The sequence below is a fragment of the Ochotona princeps genome, chromosome 21, assembly GCF_030435755.1.
Source record: "Ochotona princeps isolate mOchPri1 chromosome 21, mOchPri1.hap1, whole genome shotgun sequence".
Classification (NCBI taxonomy): Eukaryota; Metazoa; Chordata; class Mammalia; order Lagomorpha; family Ochotonidae; genus Ochotona; species Ochotona princeps.
The window spans coordinates 3,245,466-3,268,731 of NC_080852.1; the positions used below are offsets into that span (position 1 = coordinate 3,245,466).

General features: G+C 41.4%; 1 pseudogene; it reads left to right on the forward strand.

Moving 5' to 3' along the window:
• Positions 1-7,679: 7,679 nt before the first annotated feature.
• The window catches only part of LOC131482929 (zinc finger protein 850-like), a 420,589-nt pseudogene continuing 405,002 nt past the window's right edge, over positions 7,680-23,266 (forward strand).

Here is a 23,266-nt window from a genome sequence, read left to right on the forward strand (position 1 = left end):
TATGAGCACCCATTCTAATCTTGTTGGCCCCTTGTTTGATCAAACTCCCTGCTTGTGGCCTGAGAAAGCAGTCAAGGATGGCCCAAAGCTTAGGAAATCTGCACAAGTGTGGGAGACCTGGAGGAATTTCCTGGTTCCTGGCACCAGACCGACGCAGCTCTGGTCATTGCTGTCACTTTGGGAAAGAATCATTGGATGGAACATCTTCCTCACTGTCTCTTCTCCTCTCTGTATATCTAACTTTGCAATAAAATACTAAAAAAGTCTTTTAAAAATTATTTAATTGATATATAATGCAGAACTATAGAGAAAGAGGGAAAGTTAGAGAGATCTTCCTTCTGCTTTATCCCTTTCCAAGTGAGCATGGTAGTTAAAGCAGGACCAGATTGAAGCTTCTTCCCAGTTTTCCCAGATCAGTACAGGGAATCAAGCACTTGGGACATCCTCTGCATTCACACGGGCACTAGAAGGGAGCTGGATCAGAAATAAAGCAGCTGGCCCTGGCACGATAACCTAGTGGGTAAAGTCCATGCCTTGCACATGTTGTGATTCTGTATCGGTGCTGGTTCTAATCCCGGCAGCCCCACTTCTCATCCATCTCCCTGATTGTGGCATAGGAAATCAGTGGAGGATGGCCCAAACACATGGGGCCTTGCACCTGTGTGGGAGACCTGGAAGAAGCTCTGGGTTCCTGGCTTCAAATCTGCTCAGCTTGGTCCATTGTGGCCACTTGGGGAGTGAATCAGCAGATGGAAGATCATCCTCTTTGTCTCTCTTCCTTTTTGTTTTATATTATGCTTTGCAATAGAGTAATGTTTATAAAAAAGAAAGAAAAATGCAGCAGCTCTGACTTTCATCTCACAAGTACTGGCAGAACCCACTTTGTCCAGACAGCCCTGATCCACTCCTCTACTGTGATACCAATTGTAATATGTCCCTCTTCTTTTTGATGTTATATACTTGAACCTACTTTTTGATTAATCTAGCAAAAAGTTTATTGATTTTGTTTTCCTTTTAAGAACAATGAATGTTTCCTTTATCTTCAGTATTGCTGAATACAGTTTTTATTCATTTCTCCATTAATCTATATTTTGAATTTTTCCTTTTTCTACTCCTAGGGTTGGCTTCTTATTTTTCTGAGATGTGGAGAGAAGTGCTTAGGAAGCTATTTGACATTTTAGTTGTTATTGTTCAGGTGTTGACCATGTAAAGTGAAAACTTGATTTCTATATTTCTCTGATCATGGTCAGTTCTTTCTCATTGGCAATGGGAAGTATAGTTACAAATAAGAGTGTGCTTTGGTTGCCATAAAAATATGCTCCAGAATGTGTGTCTTGAGCTGCAGTAATTCATTTCTTATGGTTCTTTTTTGAAATTTTATTTTGATGATGTTTACACATTTGAGAAGGGAGCATGCATGCACATGTGGATACTGATTAAGCTAGGAAGGATCGAGAATTAGGGGGAAGTGGATGAGATCATTGTTTCCAAATTTTCTTCTTTTTGTGTCTGGGGGATGGTGGAGAGAAGGATAAAAGCTACTCCCAGAATCCCCACAATAGAACCTTGGATTGTGGAATGGCCATCTCATTTTCCAGGGTCCCTGATATGGAGCATGCTCTGAGGGTTCTGTTCAAGTGGTTTCCATAGGAAATCCTTCCACGGTCCATTGGTTGACATTCCAACTAGTTTCCATTCAGCCAGATCTTTAGTATCAATGCTTGCCTGGGGTAGTTGTCCAATCTTTTCTACCCTCCTTCATGTGCACGCTCCAACAGACTGCCATATCCGCTATGTGCATCTGAGCATGTTCATTCAACCAATGATTAGGCCCAGTTCTGACACATGAACTCCAAAGTTAATGCGCAGATTCCACATTTGTCTAAATTTGTGGAGTTCTGTGTCCATTGGATCAGTGGTCAGTATCCCTGAAGAAACTCTCTGAGGTGATCATAGACTTGTGTTTGTACTTGCCAGTATGGGGTCAGCTCAGTCTGTCACCCACATCAGCCTATGCACACACACTGGTGGTTGCAGTTGCTGGATAAGTTTTGTCTCCAGTCCCATCTCTTATGCAAACCAGTGGATGCTGTGGTGGAGGCCAACCGTGCCCATCCCACATTCAGCTCTCATGTACACCAGTTGGGAACTGCATCCCAATCAAAGTGACACCCTATAACTCATGGTCTGCCCCTGCCATGGTTCCTTTGCTTGTTGTTTTGAGCAGCAGACTGCTCTGTGCTGCAGCCTGGACCAGTGTGTCCTGTTCCCAATCCCAGTATTCATGTGTGTCAGAGGGTTCCATGGTCATTTGTAGCTCAGCTCTTTACAACTCTCAGCTCTTGAGGCAGCCTTCAGAAATGCAGTTCCCCAGATTGAGCCCTCATAGTCCCCACAGGATCTACCCCCAGACCTAGTTCCTATGCATGCCTGTTGGTATCATGGCCCAACTTAACATTACCTGCCCCTTCTATGAAACTCATTGGCTGTAGTGTAATCTTTCCCTGCCAGACAGGCCCCCAGACTTACCCTAAGTCTGCTGGTGGGTGGTGGTAGTCCATGTTAACCATCCCAGTTCAGGTCTCCCATGTGGGCATGTGTACTCATCTGACCCAGAAATTTCCTCAGTTATAGGTGTCAAACCACTAGGTGTTAGCCCCCTCATTTACCTGCAAGCAAAGTGGCTTTTGTCAGTAGAAGTCCTTCAGAAGTCATTCCTCAGCTGCAACATACTCCTTCAGTGGTCCTGCCTCCCACACATCCCCTTACTCCTTCTCCTGAGCAATCCACAATTCCTGCTCCTGGAATCAAGCATCCCAGCCTAGCTGCTTGAATGCAGCTGCAGACATCCTGGCCTTTGCTGAGAGCGTAAACGTGAGCTTGTACCCAGTGTCACCTCTTGGCTGGTGGTGGAAGGGCGTAGCCCAGCCTGGCTACTTAAAGGCAACTGAGCCATTCTGGCCTGGGCTAAGTGCCAAACTGGATATGGACCACACTGGCCAACGTTGGCTGAGGTGAGGGGCACAGCATGGTCTGGTTGCTTAAAGGCAGCTTGAGCCATCCTGGCCTTGGCATGTGCGCAAAGAGAACCCTACCCCAATGGCCGCTTTTTTCTGGTTGGTAGAAGGACAGAACAGTGCCTGGCTGCCTGAAGGTAGCTTGAGCCATCCTTGCTTGGATTGTTTTAATGAAGGACATTGCAATGGATATAAAGCGGCATATCATTGTGGTTGCTATTTTCATTCACTTAATGATTAATCATGCTGAAAATCTTTTTGTGTAAATTAATTAGCCTTGTGATTATCTTCTTTATAGAAATATTTCTAGTTCTTTGTTCATTTTGGTATCTGTTTTTATTGCTTTTGAGTCTCGGGGATTTTCCTGCCAACATGCCCGAAACCACCAAGGGGATGAGGTGTCAGTGTTCTTGGGCTGCAAGAACCACCGGCGATAGTCTGAGGTAGCATGTCCATTTATTTTAAGGTGAGCACAACTCACTAGGAAAAGAGATAGCAAAAGGGCATTGTTGGACAGCCATCCCACACAACAATGACACTGTAATTGACTAGAAGTCACATCTGTCCCTTTAGAACCTCCAGTCATGTGACAGGTCAAGTACTGCAAACATGGCTCTAAGCCATGCCTCAGGTCATAGGCAGGTAGGCTGTTAGTCGTCCCCATCAGGTAGCATTTGAGTTGACAGTCATACTTATACTGCAATACATGTTTATTTAATTTGTGACTGATGCACAAATTAAAGGAAGATTGTCCTATAACTCTACCATGCATTGAGCTTAATAATGTTTTTAGTGTCGTAACTATGTTTACTATTGATCTAACAATTCTTGAACACAGTCCACACTGAATGTGCTGTAATGTGTGAAGAGGAGTGAAATCTTGATGACAACAAATAAAAGTATAATGCCATTGTTAAGGTACAATTTGCTAAATGTGTTTTCTCATTTTTATTGATTGGAAACTCAGATTTACATGAAAGAGAGACAGATTTTGCATCCACTGGTATAATCCCAAAGTGGCTGCAATGGCCAGAGCTGCCAGAGCTGAGCTGATCTTAAGCCAGGAACTTCTTCCAGGTTTCCCACTCTGATGTAGGGTTCCGTGGCTTTGAGCCTCCTTGTCTGATGCTTTCTGAGGCCACAAGCAGGGAGCTGGATGGGAAATGAACAACCAGAATATGATCCAGTTCCACAGGAACAAGAAATAGAAAACTTGGAAGCAATGATCACGTCAACTTTCCTAACCCTTGAACCTTCCCACCCTGATCACATATGTAAACATCATTCACAATAAACATAGGAAATTCACATATATGTATATTTTTGAGAGGCAGATATACAGAAAGAAGGGGATACAAAGATTTTCCATCTACTCACTCTGAAAGAGTTGCAATTGAAGGAGCTGAGCTGATCAGAAGCCTGGAGTTTCTTCTTGACCTAGCACACAGTTTCAGGGTCCCAAGGCTTTTGGCTGTCCTTTACCACATTCCTATACTACAGGCAGGGTGCTGGCTAGGAAGCAGATTAGCCAAAACACACACTGGCACCTCTATGACATCGCGGTGCATGTAATGTGATGGCTTTCACCCCTAGGCTATTGTGCCAGGCCCCTTTTCCAATTTCTCTATCTCTGGTTTTCAAATAAATAAATCTTTCAAAAACAGGAAAACAAAAAATCCCAAATGTAAGTAAAAGCCGTGTTTCAATTAGAAATATTATGTTTTTTGATTTTTGTTTTTTTCTGGAGAGATTGTACTGGTATAATAAGCTTTTTGGATTATTAGGGTTTCTCTATCACTCTATTTTTTTTAGATTTATTTCTATTTTTATTGCAAAGTCAGATATACGATGAGGAGAGGAGACAGTGAGGAACATCTTCGATCTGATGAGTCATTGCCCAAGTGACAGCAACAGCTGGAGCTGTACCGATTCAGAGCCAGGAACCAGCAGATTCTTCCAGGTCTCCCTCGTGGGTGCATGTTTCCCAAGCTTTGGGCCATCCTCGACTGCTTTCTCAGGGCAGAAGCAGGGAACTGGAAGGGAAGTGGAGCTGTGTTGATTAGAACTGGTCGCCTTATGGGATCCTGGTGCTATCAGGGCAAGGACTTTTGTTGCTAGGCCACCACGCTGGGTCCTGTATATCACTCTTAATAATTTGTCAAATATCAGGACACAGAAATTTCCATGTGTTGTTCAAACTGGCAACTTTTATCTTTCAAGCTCCATGTGACCTTAACAATATAAACATTCTCTCTTGGGTGTAGAAACGATCAAAGGACTTCAGCAGATCTTTCTCAAAATCAATGTCACAACGAGGTATCGCAACCCTGTCAGAATGGCTATTAGTTTTTGGAAGAAAGGGTAACAAATACTGGTAAGGAGGTAAAAAATGAGAATATTATATGCTGATGGAGTTATAGATTAAGACAGCACATGAAAAATAGTATAAAATTTCTTAAATGTTTAGAAATATGATTTCTGGTTCCAGCATGGTAGCCTAGCAGCTAAGCTCCTTGCCTTGAATGTGCTGGGATCCCATATGGACACTGGTTCTAATCTTGCCAGCATCCCTGCTTCCTATCCAGCTATCTGCCTGTGGCCTGGGAAAATAGTCTAGTATGACACATAGCCTTGGACCTTACACCTGCATGAGTGATCCTTAAGAGCTCCTGGCTCATGTTTTCGTATTGGCACAGCAGCAGCTATTGAGACTACTTGAATAGTGAATCTTCGGATGGAATAACTTCCTCTCTGTAGCTCTTTGTCTCTGTATCTGACTTTGCAATAAAAAGAAAAAAAATCTTTTTTAAAAAGATTAAAATTTTAAAAAGCTTACATAAAATTAAAAGGATTAAATGTAAATGAGATTACTGTAATTTTCAGCAATCTCACTACTAGTTTTATTTTCTGAAAGTTATGAACACATTGTGTATAAGAGATGCCGTGTTTTTTCTAACAGCACTATTCATAATACATAAGATGTGGAATGAATTGTGATGTCCATCATTAGATAATTGAGTAAGGAAAATGTAGTATCTGTGTACAACGAGCTGTTATTCAGTTGTGGAAATAAAATTCTGTGTATTAGACCAAAATGAGTGTAACTAGAGGCCAAGATGTTGAGTGAAATATTCTAAATACAGATATACAAATATGATATTCTGTTATGTAGAGTAGCAAAAATAAATCACAAGCAACAACAAAAATGGGGGAACAGTGGTATATATCAGTATTGTGCAAACATGATTTGTCACTTTTGATTTATATGTTTGTTAAATAGCGAATTATGATATTCTACCCTAGTTTTAATGATCTGTGTCTGTAAATTTTAAGATTGAAACATTTTTTAAGTTTCATTATATTTATACTACTTACCTATTAAATTGGTCATCTTACTATTGTTTTAATCACTTAATGAAAAATTAAGATCTTGAATATAATGTGGATTTAAAACATGTTATTTCAATTGTTTAAGAGAATAACAGGGGAGGGAAGTCAAGATGGCCAACGGAGTTAGACTAATGTGACCGAGGGTCCTAAAAGTCAAGGGTGGGAGCAGCCTGAAGTGAGCATGAAAGGAAAAGAACCGTGGGGAGCACTGTGGTAAATCCCCCAGTGCAGCCAGGACTGAGAAAGGTGGAACACAGCAGTAAAACAGTTCGAAAAACTAGAATCAGCAACCTGAGAAGGACAAGGAGGGTGCCCTGGGCTGCAGAGACTTAAGCGAAATCTGGGAGCAAAATTCAGGGAGCCACTAACACAAGGTATTGTCCACCCTTAGCAGGAGATGAGGAGCAGGCGGATCTCGGGGACAAACCATGGTGAAGGGTGCCTGAACTAAGCAATTCATGACAGGCTTGGATCTGGGTAAAGAGGATGAACAGGGTGACTAGGCACAGAAACAAAGAACCTTGGCCAACCTGGGACCTGGAAGTCCTCTGCACTGGGTGGCACCAATTCCAGGGCCACGAGAACCCCACAAAAGGGAGACCCAATAGCTACTGTAAATATAACCCTGTTTTAAACAGCCCACACTACTGCAGAGTGAAGAAGTAGGGCAAGGAAACCCAGGCACCACAAAGAAGGGGGAAAAATCTAGGTCAGCACTAGGTGGCAGCAGAGGTCAAGAATTAGAGGCCAGCAATATCAGATCACACAGATATGGGGCAAGGTAACAGGAAAAGAAATGAGTTAGAGGGAAAAGCCAGTGCCACCCCCAAAAAAGTCACCAAAAGGCCTGGTCAGTCACAGAGATGACAGATGAAGAAATTGATGACCTATCAGACAAGGAATTCAGAAAAATAATAGAAAACTCTTCAGAGACAATGAAAAATGATGGGAGGAGCTTAAGGAGTTCAAAAGCCACATGAACACAGAAACAAAACTAGTCAAAAAATGAGATCCTTGACCTGTAGCAGAGTTGGGATCTCTGAATTGGAAGATTCCCAGAATGAAAATAGGCAGAACATGAATCAGCTGGAGAAGCATTTGAACAAGGCCAATAAGGCTATACAGGAAATGAACGACAACATCAAGAAGTTGAATATCAGAATTATAGGCCTTCAAGAAGGAGTGGAAAGAGAGACAGGTATGCAACTGGTGTCGATGGAATTATACTGGAGAACTTTGAAAACACTTGTAACATGAACCCTGCCCAAATCCATGAAGGTCAGAGAACTCTCCAACAGATTTGACCCAAAGAGATCCTCACCCAGATATGTGGTACTCAAGCTCTCCTCGAACAAATACAAAGAAAAAATTCTGAGACTAGCACGAAGCATAGACAAGCTTAGATTATGGGTAGGCTTATCAAGATCACTGCTGACTTCTCAGATCAAACACTTGAAAAAAAAAAGAGAATGGAATAAAGTGTTTCAAATCCTGCAACAGAACAACTGTCAACTAAAAATAATGTACCCAGCAACGATCTCATTTATATTTGAGGATGAAATTAGATATTTCCCTAGCAAGGAGAAACTAGAAGAATATGCCAGCACAACAGTCTTACAAAATCTCCTTAGAAATGTGCTAATCCCAGAAAAAAAAGAAACAAACCATAAGCAAGCATGGCAAATGGGAAGACCTTGCCACTAAATTCCATTCAAGCAAAGACAATTAGACACCAACACCCACAAAAACACACGCACATGGCAGTACAAATTAGCAATCAATCAGTATCAACTCTTAACATAAGTGGCCTAAATTAATCAGTCAAAAGACATAGATTAATAGATTGGATCAACAAAAGGACCCAAGTGTCTGTTGCCTACAAGAGACACATCTAACCAGAAAATATTGTTAAGAAACTGAATCTGAAAGGATAGAAAAACATTTCACGCAGTGGACGAGAAATAAAGGATGGTGTAGTGGTCCCAATTTCAGATGATATAAACCTCAATGTGACTACATCAAAAGGACATGGAAGTGCATTTTATATTGTGGAAAGGAATGATCCATCAGGAAGTGATTACCATCCTTTACATCTATGCCCCAAATTCAGATGCACCCAGATACCTGAAGCAATTACTTATAGACTTATAGGGAGATACCCATGAGCATGCAATAATCCTGCCATATGTGAACGCCCGTTAACACCAATAGACAGATCAATAAGACCAAAGCTCAAGAGAGAAACTACAGAGCTCACACAAACAATGGAACAACTGGACTCAGTAGACATTTATAGAACCTTTCATTCCTAGGCCGCAGGTTATACATTTTTTTTCAGCAGTGCATGGAACCTTCTCCAGGATAGACTACATGATAGGAAACAAAGCAAGTATAACTAACTTCAAAAAAAACGGAATAATACCATACACCTTTTCAGGCCACCACGGAATGAAATTGGAAATTAACAATTCAAAATGCCCCAGGAAATATATAAACTCTTGGAGGCTGAGCAATGTGCGATTAAACAAACAATGGGTTAGAGAAGAAATTAAAGAAGAGATAAAAAAGTTTATGAAAACCAATGAAAACTCAGATACAACATTCCAAAACTGGTGGGACACCACTAAAGCAGTGTTATGTGGTAAACTCATTGCAATTGGTGCGCATCTCAAGGCCCAAGAAAGGCACCAAATACAGGAATTTAGCACACACCTCCAGGAAATGGAAAAACAGCAGCAAAATGACCCCACAAACAACAGGAAACAAGAAATTATCAAAACAAAGGAGGAGATAAACCAAATAGAAATAAACTATATACAAAACCAATGAATCAAAAAGCTGGTTTCTTGAGAAGATAAATAAGATAGACTCCCCACTGGCCTGACTGACAAAGAAAAAAAAACAAGAAAAAGTGAGAATTAGCAGCATCAAAGATGAAAAAGGCAACATGACAACAGACACTGTAATCACTAAAGAAATAATTAAAAATTACTACAAGGAACTGTATTCCAACAAATTAGAAAACTACCAGGAAATCTAAAGGTTCTAGACTTCCACCACTTACCAAGACTTACTTCTGAGGCAACAGAAGACCTGAACAAACCCAAAACTGAATCAGAAATAAATAGTCAATGATTAAAGATCTCCCAACAAAGAAAAGCCCAGGACCATGTGTCTTCACTACAGAATTCTACAAAACACTCCAAGCAGAGCTAACTCCAATCCTCTACAAGCTCTTCAAAATAATAGAAAAGCAAGCAACTCTTCCAAACTCATTCTATGAAGCCAACATCAATTTAATCACAAAATCGGGTAGAAGAAAAAAATACAGACTGATCTCCATGATGAACATTGATGCTAAGATTCTCAACAAAATCCTAGAATTCAAAAAGCATCAGACAGATCATTCATCCAGACCAAGTAGGATTTATCCTGGGAACGCAGGGATGGCTCAACATATGGAAATCCATAAATGTGATACACCACATCCAAAAACTGAAGAACAAAAAATCATATAATAGTATCAATAGATGCAGAAAAAGCCTTCGACAAAATCCAACACCACTTTATGTTAAAAACCCTAACTAAGGTAGGGGTTTTTTTTATAGGGAGGTGTTGGGGAATCCCAGAGCCTATCAAACTGTGTCACATAATGCAATGTAATTTAAAAAACACTTGAATTTCCTCTGAATTAAAATGTGATGAGTTAAGAAAAAAATAAGAAAACTGTGATCACATAAAAAAAATAACAGGGGAAAAGGGAAGATTGGAAAGAAGTATCATGCTGTTAAAATGATATATATCAGTTACATTAACTCTGTTTTATTGTTAAAAGTAGTAAATAAATAACTGGAATAAAAATGAAAACACAGGGCCCAGCATCGTGGCCTAGCGGAAAATGTCCTTGCCTTGAACACCCTGGAAACCCATATGGGCACCGGTTCTAATCCTGGTAGCTCCACTTCCCATCCAGCTCCCTGCTTGTGGCCTGGGAAAGCAGTCGAGGATGGTCCAATGCATTGGGACCCTGCACCCACGTGGGAGACTAGGAAGAGGTTCCAGGTTCCCAGCTTCAGTTCGGCGTGCACCAGCTGTTGCACTCACTTGGGGAGTGAATCATTGGATGGAAGATTTCCTCTCTCTCCTCCTCTCTGTATATCTGAATGTAATAAAATAAATAAATCTTACACACAAAAAAAGAATCCTTTGACCGAATATCAAAGGGTTTAATAACAAAAAAAAAAAAAAAAAAAAAGAAAAAGAAAAACCCAGATAACTGCTTAATGCTAAAGAGCTTCCAAAACATAAAAAAAAAAGGATTAGGTTTGTTACAGCATGGCATTTGTCTTATATGTATATCTTCTGTTCAGCTGGCAGGCTATGACTAGCTGATACCAACAAATTGACAGAAGAAAAATTGAAAATAAGAAAATAAGAAAATTGAGTTTTATTATCTCTTTATAATATTTTTAAGTATCTCAGTATGTTTGAGGATATCATTAGTAAGCTATTCAAAAATCTCATTATCTTGTGCAATATTAAGCATTTATCTTAATTACCTAATCTAGCATGTTATTTAGCTCATGTGTATCTAAAGATTGCACAATGAACTAATTTTATGCTCATTATAAAAAAACAATCTGATACAGGATAATAATGGAATTGTAGCTTTAGAATTGCAAACGTAATGCGGGACAAAATGTTTTATTTTGTTTTTACCTTTTTTGCCATATAGATTGTAAATTAAGCTGCATTCCTAGAAGATGCAAATTGAACACACACAGAAGAATTAAACTCAGCTTAGTATCATAAATGCTGAGTTAATATGATTGCTTATGTTAATTTAGTTGAAAATCAGAGTGGCAATAACAGGGTGATATCTTCCACTTGGAGAGCTATTCTAACAATGCCTTCAACAGTTCGTTAGAATGAGAATCCTTAGAGAACACAACCTTTACTAGAATAAGGAATATTCTGTTGTAATATTAGAATTGCAAAGGTAATACAGCACAAGATACTTTCATTTAACTGTTATTCTATGATGCTGTATAAATTATAAATTAAACTGCGTCCATAGATGTTGCAAATTTAGTATACAAAGAATGCACGGTCACTGTTTCTACTTAATGATCCAGAACTGAGGAGACATGTGCTGTTACAGGTGTTGGTGTCCTTTGAAGATGTGGCTGTGGACTTTACCCAGGAAGAATGGCAGACAATGGACAATACACAGAGAACCCTGTACAGGGAGGTGATGCTTGAGACCTATAACAATCTGCTGTCATTGGGTGAGTGAAACTCTGTCATGCCTAAGCAGAACACTTCTGTATAGTTTGCTAATGAAAGAAGAGTTTATAAGGTGTAGTAATTGGTAGGACTAATGGTGATTTCGTAAAATCTGCATCATTCTCCATGAACAGGGTACTCCATGACAAAGCCTGATGTGATCTTCAAGTTGGAGCAAGGATCAGCACCATGGACAGCGGAGAAATCTGTGAAACAGAGACTTCCAGGTAGGTCAGCACATAATTGGCAGGGGAATTGATACATAGCTCAGTAAATGTTGACTGGAATTATATTTGAGTTTTACTTTGAGTTTCTTTCAAAAGGACAGCTGGTGAGACACAGGCATTCTATAGTCTCCATGTACAGGTTTATTCTAGCAATATGCCAGCCTGTCACCATAAATCTAGAAGTATATATGGGTGTTTTCATGATCCAAACACTTGAATCACATCTGCCACCTCCCAAGATACATTTTCAGGAAGTTGTTTTTGAAGCAGAGTAGTCAGGAAAAGACAAACTAGTGCTGAGAAAGGATGTAAGATACCCCAAGCCTTATTCTGAATTTTTATACCATATTTTCTGTCATATCCTGCTTTAAGTTAAATACACAATGTCACATAATTGAAATTTTAATTTTAAAAACTACGTATTATATTAAGGCATTAATAGATGAGATGTAATGCCTATTTAAAAATGCTCATAAATGTCCACATTTCACTAATATTAAAATGTGCTGGAACTAGATTGGCAACAAATCTCATTGGCTTCACTGGAACATTTGAAAAGAAACATTTAGATGTGACTCATAGATATGGTTACTCTTTTCCTCATTTCAGATCCCCATGGAAAGAATGAGCTGCTTGGAGCTAATCAGAAAGGTCAAGAAATAATCTTCAGGCAAGTTTTAATTATAAAAATTATATTATAACTGAAAAGAGAGCTGTATTGCCACAAAGATGCTTAGCATTAGCTCTGGCCAGAACTGCAGCACAATATGAAAGGGAAATTGTATAAAAATGAGACTTGATAAATAGGATTTCATTCTTTCTTTCTACTTTTTTTTTCATTTGGAGACAGAAGTTTTATTTGCAAAGTGACCAGGTGAATGTAGAAAGCATAGAGAATGAAATAGCATTTCTTGGGAGAGAGCCAGGAGACGGTGTGCCTCTTGAATGGAGACAGCAAAATTTTTTGGAATGATCTTTGATTTTTAAGTGTCCTCTGAGCATTCCTTGTCTGTACAGGAACCTGTGAGTAAGACACTTCCCGTTGCATTGGTTGTCTCTCAACCAGCAAGGAAATAGCTGCTACTACACAGCTTCAAATCTGCACTGACCATTCTATGGCTGTTCAGCTCTCAGTGTTAGGCAGTCATAGGAGTGACAAAGTTGAAAAAACTGGGTTTTTCTGAACTCATGTGTGAAATGTACAGGGGGTCATCGAAATGCCCACATAGGTCATTTTTAAAGATCAAACCCGTGGGCATGGCATGGTAGCCTAGTGGCTGTCCCTCGCCTTGCATGCACTGGGATCATATACGGACACTTGTTTGTGCCCCTGGCAGCCCCACTTAACAGCCAGCTACTGGCCGTTGCCAGAGTCCAGCTCAAGTGAAGTTCAGAACTTGAGAAGGGTGCTTGGAGTAGGCATGGAAAATAAATGGACCACTGCAGTTTCAGGATCATAACAGACAATTTTAAAAACAGTCCTCTTTCTTTCATCAGAAGCCTTCACAAACTCTGACACCCACTTTTTACACCTGGTCAAGCAGCCATTCCTAAGAATAGTCCTGCCAATTGTTTAACGTTGACGCAGGATATCAGCCTCCCTAATCCTGTGGTCAGGGAGTTCTCAATAGATGGTACATGCAATCAGTAACACATTCCTATTACACTCCTGAGTCTACAACTTAGACTTGAAATAGTTAAGGAAGTATATCACAGAAGGAGGGACATAAAGATTAAGGAAAGAGGGAAAGAATAGATTTCCACTATACCTAGGGACTTAACATCCTTGATTAGGATATGGTCAATGTGGGAGGACAACCCTAAGCATAGGTTCCTGCTACATGTAGGGACTTAACACCCTTGATTATCATATGATGAGTGGGGCAGCCAAGAGAGCAGGAATAGTAAAAGGCCCTTTAGCTAAGACGTTATCACCAACATCAACTTGGAAGCTCACACTGATCGTAAAAAAGCAACTCCACAGTGGCAGACAATGCCTAAACAGATAGCATAAGTATCTGTGGGGTTGTTCTGTGTCTGTGCAAAGGGAGGTGGAACTGCTTTTCAGGTGGTTGTAGGCACAGGAAATTCCTTGTGGCCTTGTCTTCAATGGAAAAGTTCTCTTCACACCTTCGTGTCTTTCACATGAACCGCATGGACCTCAGCAGCCTTTGTCCTCGGAAAACTGCTGAGATCACCCCACAGGCTTGTGACTATACACCTGTGTGGGAGACCCAGAAATAGCTCCTGGTTCTTGGCTTTAAGGCTGCTCAGCTTGGAAAGTTATGATTTTTTGGGAAGTGAATCAGCACATGGAGATCTTCCTATGTGTCTCATATCCTCTCTGTATATCTAGATTTCCAATAAATATAAACACAAATTTTATTTTCCTTTTTCCATGTTTTATTGTATTTTTGACAATTGTTACATAGTTAATTTGGGTAAAGAATTTGAAGGGTTACAGGAAAATGGGTAAGACTATTATTTCCATATTGTTTCCTTCATATATCTGCGATAAAAGGAGATTTTATGGCAGAAGCCCACCAATCTCCCTCCCATCCCTGGTCCCTGATGTGGGGCATACTGTGAGGGTCTTGCTTAAGTGGTTTTGGTTAGTTCAATAGGTATGAATTGCTGCCAGTCTCACCACTGCAAGCACGATGAGGTCTTTGAAGAATCCACTGATTGACATAGTCCTTCATAGAGTCTCCATTTGCCCAGTTTTTCCCTGGCAAAGTGTAGCTGAGGTGGTTGATTGACTTGTTCTGTCCTCTTGTCTTTTCATGGTTAGGGTTCTGAGTCTGGCTTTTTGATTGGGGGCATCCGCAAAGAAACTTTGTCTGAGTTGTTTCCAGACCAGATTCTTGTGTATACTAGCAAGTACAGGGCCTGAAACACTCCATCGCCCTAATCAGCTTGTGGTTCTGTTTCCAAGCCTGTCTTCTACTGGAACCAATGGGTGCTGCAGTCTAGCCTGAATCCTGCCCACTTCATACTCAATGGTCACACAAACCAGTGGGAGTTGCAGCCTAGTCAGCAACCCACAGTAACCCTTACAACGCCCACCCCCATCCTGGTTTGCCAATATGTATAGCAGACTAGTCCAATCTATACCACATCCCATTTAGCTCTCATACATGTCACTGGGTATTAAAACCTAGTTCAATCTAACCAGCTCCACTATCCAGCATTCATGTATGTTGTTGGGTGCCTTTCTATCTAGCCACCCCTGCTCCTAGCTGTTTTTGTGCCTTGCTGTGTTAGTGGTAACCCAAGAGGGAGTATCCCACTATTTCCCTCCCAGCCCACTCTGGCTCGATCCACAGTCTGTTCTGGTGCTTGGATTTGCCAGTGGATGACGTGAACTGATTCAGCCTGGTCTGCCCCCAACCCATGCCAGGACAATTCCATATAATAATACAGTTATGATTGTTCAGTTTTAGCTATTAACTTTCAGAATGAGCAAGTTGACAGGCCTGTAATTGCAGGTTTGAAGCAAGCAACTTTCAAAAGCTACAAATTGATGGGCTATAGGGCAATGACTCTTATCAAACACCAGGGACCTCCTTCCTGAGGAGTGGTCTACCTACGTGAACTTCCAGGTGTTCTGCCGGGTGGGTGTCACATAGACTGTCAGGCCAGAAGTTCACACAGCTCCAAGCCAAGCAATTAAGGCAGAATCACAAAAGCAGAAAACATCTAGATTCTTCAGAAACATGTGACCAAGAGAGCGAGCCTCTACCTATCATGGGCCTTTATAGGGACTTGTGAAGCGAGTGGTCACAAAAAAAAAAAAAAAAATGCAATACCACCCCCTCTCAGTTCCAGTGATGATAGGTAAGAGTCACAGGTGGGCAGAAGGGAAAGCCTAGATGGAGTCAAGCTGCTGACCCTGAACTGGCTACATAGCCCATAACATTGGGAGAAGGAAGCCACAAGTCTCACCCTTTTTTCTGGGTGAGGTGGTAGACATTATTGCCCTTTGTGAATAACTTTTTTTGTATTTGCCCTTGGGTTGAATCATGTGAACACCTCCCCGAGATGGTGCATAAAAACTCAAACCAAAGTGATTATTTTTTTTTTTAAGATTTATTCATTTTATTACAGCCAGATATACACAGAGGAGGAGAGACAGAGAGGAAGATCTTCCATCCGATGATTCACTCCCCAAGTGAGCCACAACGGGCAGATGCACGCCGATCCGATGCCGGGAACCTGGAACCTCTTCCGGGTCTCCCACGCGGGTGCAGTGTCCCAATGCATTGGGCCGTCCTCAACTGCTTTCCCAGGCCACAAGCAGTGAGCTGGATGGGAAGTGGAGCTGCCGGGATTAGAACCGGCACCCATATGGGATCGCGGGACTTTCAAGGTGAGGACTTTAGCCGCTAGGCCACGCCGCCGGGCCCAAAAGTGATTATTTTTTGATGCCTGGACTCTCAACCCTTCTTCAGTGAGGAAGAGCCGATGTGAAGTATGAAAGAGGAGGCCAGAATTTTGGTCCCATGTCAGGTAGTTGGGATTCAGGATCCACTTAGAGAGTATCAAGTCATGAAGAAAATTGGCCTTTTTGGGGAATGTCAGTCCAACAGTTTTCAAAATATAATGAACCAGAGACTTACTTCTAAAATGAAAATTGACATGATAGAAAAATTGAAAAAGGCAGTTGTTGATTAGAGACTTTAAAGTCCTAAAATTTTATAATTCCTATCTCTACCCCCTTCCTCCTGAAAGTACAATCAGTCTGGAGGTTTAGCTGGAGCTAGGAAGTGACTGGGGATTATGTGCGTGGGTGGTTGTGTTCAGGTTTGTGCAGAGGCATGGGATGCCAAGCATCATTTCCACAAGTTTAGTGCAAACCTTGTGGAGTCTTCTCTTTGCTAATTCGAGACACACAGCTCTTGTATAAGATCCAGACGTCTTTTTCAAGTCCCATAATGTGCACTGAACTGAATGTTACCAGGAATGCTCAGTGATTCTTTTCTTTAACTTAATATAGAAAAGTAGGATTGTGGAATAGGGTGGAAGGATGGAATTTACAGGAATTGGGAGAAAACAGAGGAGTGGGTTCTTTTTTCCAGTTATACATCCTGCTTCAGTAAACTAGGGTTGGGACAACATTCAAGTTACTAACTGGGTGTCTCAATTTCAAGAAGCACAGCAGGGCTCGACAGCATGGCCTAGTGGCTAAGGTCCACGCCTTGATCCCATATGGCCGCTGGTTCTAATCCCAGCAACTCCACTTCCTCTCTATCTCTCCTCCTCTCAGTATATCTGACTTTGTAATAAAAAAAAAAAAAAATAAAATAAATCTAAAACAAAACAAAACAAAATAAACAAAAAAAAGGAAGCACAGCAACACCTAGTTTCCTCTCAAGAAATGCTTTCTCATTCCCTCCTCTTCCTCTGCTGACATGATCACTTTGCAAATAAAATTTCTCTGTCTCTAAAAAGATAAATTTAAAAAATTATTTTGAGATCCAGCTTCTGTATCCACCTCCTGAATGTGATCAACTGGTATTTAGTAGAAACCTATGTATTTTCTATAACCTCGTGTACACTTTCTGTTCCTGGGAGGACCTGAGCCAGATTAGAGTCCATGCTTGCGACTCTAGGTTCAGCCACTATGGCCACTGGATGAGCTGGGCCTTGGCCTGCCTGGACTCAAGAGGCCTGGCCCTTCCTGGTGAGCACACAGGGAGTGGATACCTTCGAAATAAGGCAGGCCTAGGCTCTACCCACCTCCAACATCAAGAGGTGGGTGGGACTAGGGAGTATGACCTAATCATTTTTTTTCATGAGTTGGGTTTCTGTGTAGTGTGTGTGTGTGTGTGTGTGTGTGTGTGTGATTTAGTTGCACTCAATGCATATGTGCGTGTATTGGATCATTAAGGAGAAATTGGTGTGATCATTTCCAAATTTTCTATTTTTCCTTCCTGTTTTAGGTAAGGGTTAATTGATATTCAGAGAAGCTATACCAGGCCTCCCAACCATCCTAGTACTTCAGGATGGGTACTGGACCCCTGATACCAAACCAGGGAGTCAATGTGGCACACACTGCAAGGTTTCTGTCCAGGGGTTCTGATAGTTCTGAAATGATGTCCATCTCACCAATTCAAGCAAGAGGGAACCCTTTCAATGTTCATTGGCTGACATGGTTGACCTTTGAGTCTCCTTTCTCCCAAATATTGGCTGTCATCATATGCCTGGGGTAATTATTCAATCTCTTCTCTCCTCCTTTCTCTTGGATGGTCCAGATGTGCTTTCCAGGCTTCAGTGGGCTTCCATCTCCAGGTGGGGCCACACCAGTTGTCCAATACTTCTTTTCAATTGAGGGATACCAGTTTTGGCAAGTGCACCAAGACCATGAGCCAGTCGATCCTGCCCCGGTGGAGCCCCACTCTCATCACTCACTGAGCTAGCAGCACCATGCAGGCATGTAAAGTATCCAAGCCAGGTGACCTGGGGCCTGCCACACCCTGTACTCCCAGAACTCGCAGACCCAGAACCCATTGCACTGGACAGCCAAGGGCCCAGGCAAAGCAACATAAACTGCCACCACACATACAGCCACTGGGGCTCAAAAACTGGGCTCATCACACAACTGTGCCCAAGGGCCCAGACAAGGCTACCAGGGCCCCACTGGATCTCCTGCACCCAGAGATCATGTGTCTAGCACCAACATCCCCCTGACTGCCATGGCTTTCCTCCAGTCATTTTCCACCAGCATGTGTTGCAGCCTGGCTCAGTCTAGTCTTCCCCCAATTCCACTTCATGTTGCTGTGTATTGCAGCCTATCCAAGTACAATCCATCTGGATGTTTAGATGGAGCTAGGCAGTGGCTGGGGATTACGTGAGTGTGTGGCTATTTTCCTCTTTGTGCAGAGGCATGAAGTGCCAAGGGTCATTTCCAGAGCTTTAGTACAAAACTCATGGAGTCTCCTCTTTGCTCCGTTCAGCCTCATAGCTCTTGTGTAAGAGCCAAAATTCTTTTTCAATTCCCATATTGTGCACTGAACCAAATGTTACCAGGAAAGCTCAGTGATTCTTTTCTTTAACTTAGTATAGAAACAGAGAATGAAAACCAGTTGTAGACCATATTTTTAGTGTTAATTGACCAGTTGAAATTGGAATAGGTGAGGGGAAAAGCAACTCCCTGAAGGGGCTCAAAGATCTGGTGCCTTTTGAATGCAGAGAAAACAATATCATAGTTTCTTTTAAATTTGCTTTCCCACAGGAAGCCTGATGAAATACCATTTGAAACGAAGCATGCCTCTAATATCTCTGAGAACAACCTTGAGAGTGAGGAAATTCTCCGTCAGTTTGACAAGATCCACATTTGTCAGCAGTCCTTTGAACACAATGAAAATGAGAAAACTTTGAGCGGGAAGAAGATAGTCCTTATGTGTCAGCAAGTTTATACCAAAGACCCATGTAATCAGCAACCTGTCAGTGTGGGAGAAGTAATTCATGTTGGCTACTATAAATCTTGCCTTACCACCAAACAGAGAACTGACCCAGGAGAATATTTGCATGTGTCCAATGAATGTAAAGAAAACATGTACCAGAAGTCAGAACTCATTAGAGGTCAGATCCTTCAAAGTGCAGAGAATCCGTATGAATGCAATGAGCACAGAAAAGCCTTTCACCAGCAATTATCGCTAACTTGGCAACAGAGACTCCACACAAGGACAAAATCTTATGAATGTAATGAGTGTGGAAAAGAGTTTCCTGGTAAATCAAGCCTAATCATACATGAGAGGGTCCATACAGGGCAGAAAACTAATGGTACCAGGGAGTGTGGAATAAGTTTTTCTCGTAAGTCAAACATGAATGCACATCACAGAATGCACATTGGGGGAAAAGCTTATGAATGTAGTGAGTGTGGGAAATGCTTTTCCTATAAGCCAAACCTCATTATCCATCAGAGAATCCACACAGGGGAAAAACCTTATGAATGTAGTGAATGTGGAAAAGCTTTTTCTCTTAAGTCAAACCTCAATACTCATCAGAGAATCCACACAGGGGAAAAACCTTATGAATGTAGTGAGTGTGGAAAAGCTTTTTCTCAGAAGTCAAGCATGATCATACATCAGAGAAACCACACAGGGGAAAAACCTTATGAATGTAGTGAGTGTGGAAAAAGCTTTTCTGATAAGCCACAGCTCTTTAGACATCAGAGAATCCACACAGGTGAGAAACCTTATGAATGTAGTGAGTGTGGGAAATGCTTTCCTTATAAGCCACAGCTCTTTAGACATCAGAGAATCCACACAGATGAGAAACCCTATGAATGTAGTGAGTGTGGAAAAGGCTTTTCTGATAAGCCACAGCTCTTTAGACATCAGAAAATCCACAGTGGGGAAAAACCTTATGAATGTAGTGAGTGTGGAAAAGCTTTTTCTCGTAAGTCAAATCTGATGGTGCATCAGAGAATCCACACAGGGGAAAAACCTTATGAATGCAGTGAGTGTGGAAAAGCTTTTTCTCAGAAGTCAAGCATGATCATACATCAGAGAATCCACACAGGGGAAAAACCTTATGAATGTAGTGAGTGTGGAAAAGGCTTTTCTGATAAGCCACAGCTCTTTAGACATCAGAGAATCCACACAGGTGAGAAACCTTATGAATGTAGTGAGTGTGGAAAAGCTTTTTCTCAGAAGTCAAGCATCATCATACATCAGAGAATCCACACAGGGGAGAAACCTTATGAATGTAATGAGTGTGGAAAAGGCTTTTCTGATAAGCCACAGCTCTTTAGACATCAGAGAATCCACACGGGTGAAAAACCTTATGAATGCAGTGAGTGTGGAAAAGCTTTTTCTCAGAAGTCAAGCATGATCATACATCAGAGAATCCACACAGGGGAAAAATCTTATGAATGTAGTGAGTGTGGGAAAGGCTTTTCTGATAAGCCACAGCTCTTTAGACATCAGAAAATCCACACAGATGAGAAATCTTATGAATGTAGTGAGTGTGGAAAAGGCTTTTCTGATAAGCCACAGCTCTTTAGACATCAGAAAATCCACAGTGGGGAAAAACCTTATGAATGTAGTGAGTGTGGAAAAGCTTTTTCTCGTAAGTCAAATCTGATGGTGCATCAGAGAATCCACACAGGGGAAAAACCTTATGAATGTAGTGAGTGCGGAAAAGCTTTTTCTCAGAAGTCACACCTAATCATACATCAGAGGGTCCACACAGGGGAGAAACCTTAAGAATGTAGTGTGTATCTTCAAGCCTTTACTTACCAGATAGGTTTCATTCGACATCAGAGTATCCATACAGGATAAGAACTGCGTGCATATAATCAGTGGAAAATCCTGTTGCAAGCAGTCAAGTTTTATTAAACATCTGAATTCACATGGGAAAGCAGAAATGTGTTACATGTGTGTTAAAATTCATACACATACATTTTTCGCACAGTGGGAAGCATGCATGCTTCAATAAGTAGCATATTCACAGAAATGAGCAAACACACAGAATTCACTGAAAAATTATTTTTCTGAAGTCAGTCATTAGCAGAGTCACACCTCAGAACTGCAAAAGCATGTCAGCTGAAAGACTGGCCACCATAAACCTGCTATTATGGTGTGTCGAAGCTTAAAATGTGAATGAAAAACAACCATTAGCAAGAGTGCAAATGCAAAACATTGTTAAAGGGCAATGGATGTGGAAACATACTTTGAAAGTCTCACATTTGTAAACATGAGGAGTATCATTTTATTTCAGAAGAGAGGGTGTTTGTTTTTAAAATAATTAAGATGCAGTTTGTATGTGATCTCCCTTTGTTGTGAGGTGGTAAATGTGAATACTGTTTTCAGATTAAATATTGATAATAAGTGCTCAGTATGTAACACTTGTTTGAAATGCCATCTTTGTCATTTACCCATTTATCTTATTTAGAATCACAAAATTTCTCATCCTATTACAGAATTATATTGGAACCACAGATATCAAATGATGCATGTGGCAGTTGTAGTGAAAAACACCCAAATTTGAAGGATGAACCTTTTCCAGAGGCAAGATTTTCTTGTTATATCTGGCCAAATGTGGATCCTATTTAGCCACTGTCTCTCTTTGAATAATGAGTATGGGAAAACACTCCTGCATCTCTGCCTGCTTATCTCATACAGGACGCCATAGGCACATGGCACATTGTGTCTCCGAGGCAAAGCCCTGGTAGTGGTCTCAGCTAACAGAGACTCCATCTTGGCCTGTTCACTGGGCATACATCCAGAGTAGTAGGCTGTATCCTAATTTCTCCCTGTGAAGCTCTGCTAGAATATCCCTGATAAGCAACTCTAAGTAGTTAAGTGCAACCCTCATCCTGTTTGCCAGTCACACGTAATGATCTTGCCCAAAGGTATAGTTTTCAGCCCAGGTGCTAGCTTATCTTAGTCTACATGGCCCAAAACATTAAGCTCCCAGACCTGCTTACAGAATGTAACTGGTGACTAGGTTAGAGTATCCAGAGAGATAGGCATGCCTACTGGTCAGTTACAATAACAGTGTAGGGTGGGATTACTTTTGAGACCACCCTTCTGCCTTCCCTCTCCACTGTATATATGCTTGTATGATCTTCCCAATTAATGGACTTCCCTCACCACTTTTTCTCGGGTGGTTCTGCAGTCAAGCTACACCATTGTCATGGCACTCAGGAGTCTTGGGGACGGCTGGTCAAAAAACAGCCAAGACTCTAGGAGGCATATCTCAGAGACAAAGGAATTCTCTGACATCAGACTCTTGGAGTTCTTCTTTCAGGTGGAGTTTATGTGTCAGCTGCCACCACTACTGCAAAGGTTCACACTGATTTCATGCACCATGGCTTCTCAGAGTAAGTTTCTTGCCATTGTATGAGCTACTAGATGTCAGCCTGTGCCTGAAGTCTTTCAGTTGTAAGAGTGAGCACCAGGAGCAGCATTGTCACATAGTAGGTAAGCTGTATGAGATCCTAGCCAATCCACCATGGTTTTGCTCTTGTCTTCTGGTTTCACAACAGCTCAGCTACTGCAATTGAACCATTGGGGATATGAACCAGTGGACGGAAGATATCTCCCTGCTTCTGTATTTCTCACTGTAATTCTGCTTTTTAAATAAAAAATATTGAAGAGTGGGTCCCATGACTGGTGTTGAGGAAAATGTGAAGCCCATTGACTTGCATCTCATGTGTGACAACCTGGAGCACTTCTGCTACTTAATATTTAGAGTCGAGGCCCTATCAAGACCAACAATGATGAGCACTGAGGGTAAGAGAGGCAATGTTTTTTGCAAGATGTGTCATGTAGAGCCCAGCAGCATGGCCGAGCGGCTAAAGTCCTTGCCTTGAACGATCCAGGATCCATGTAGGCA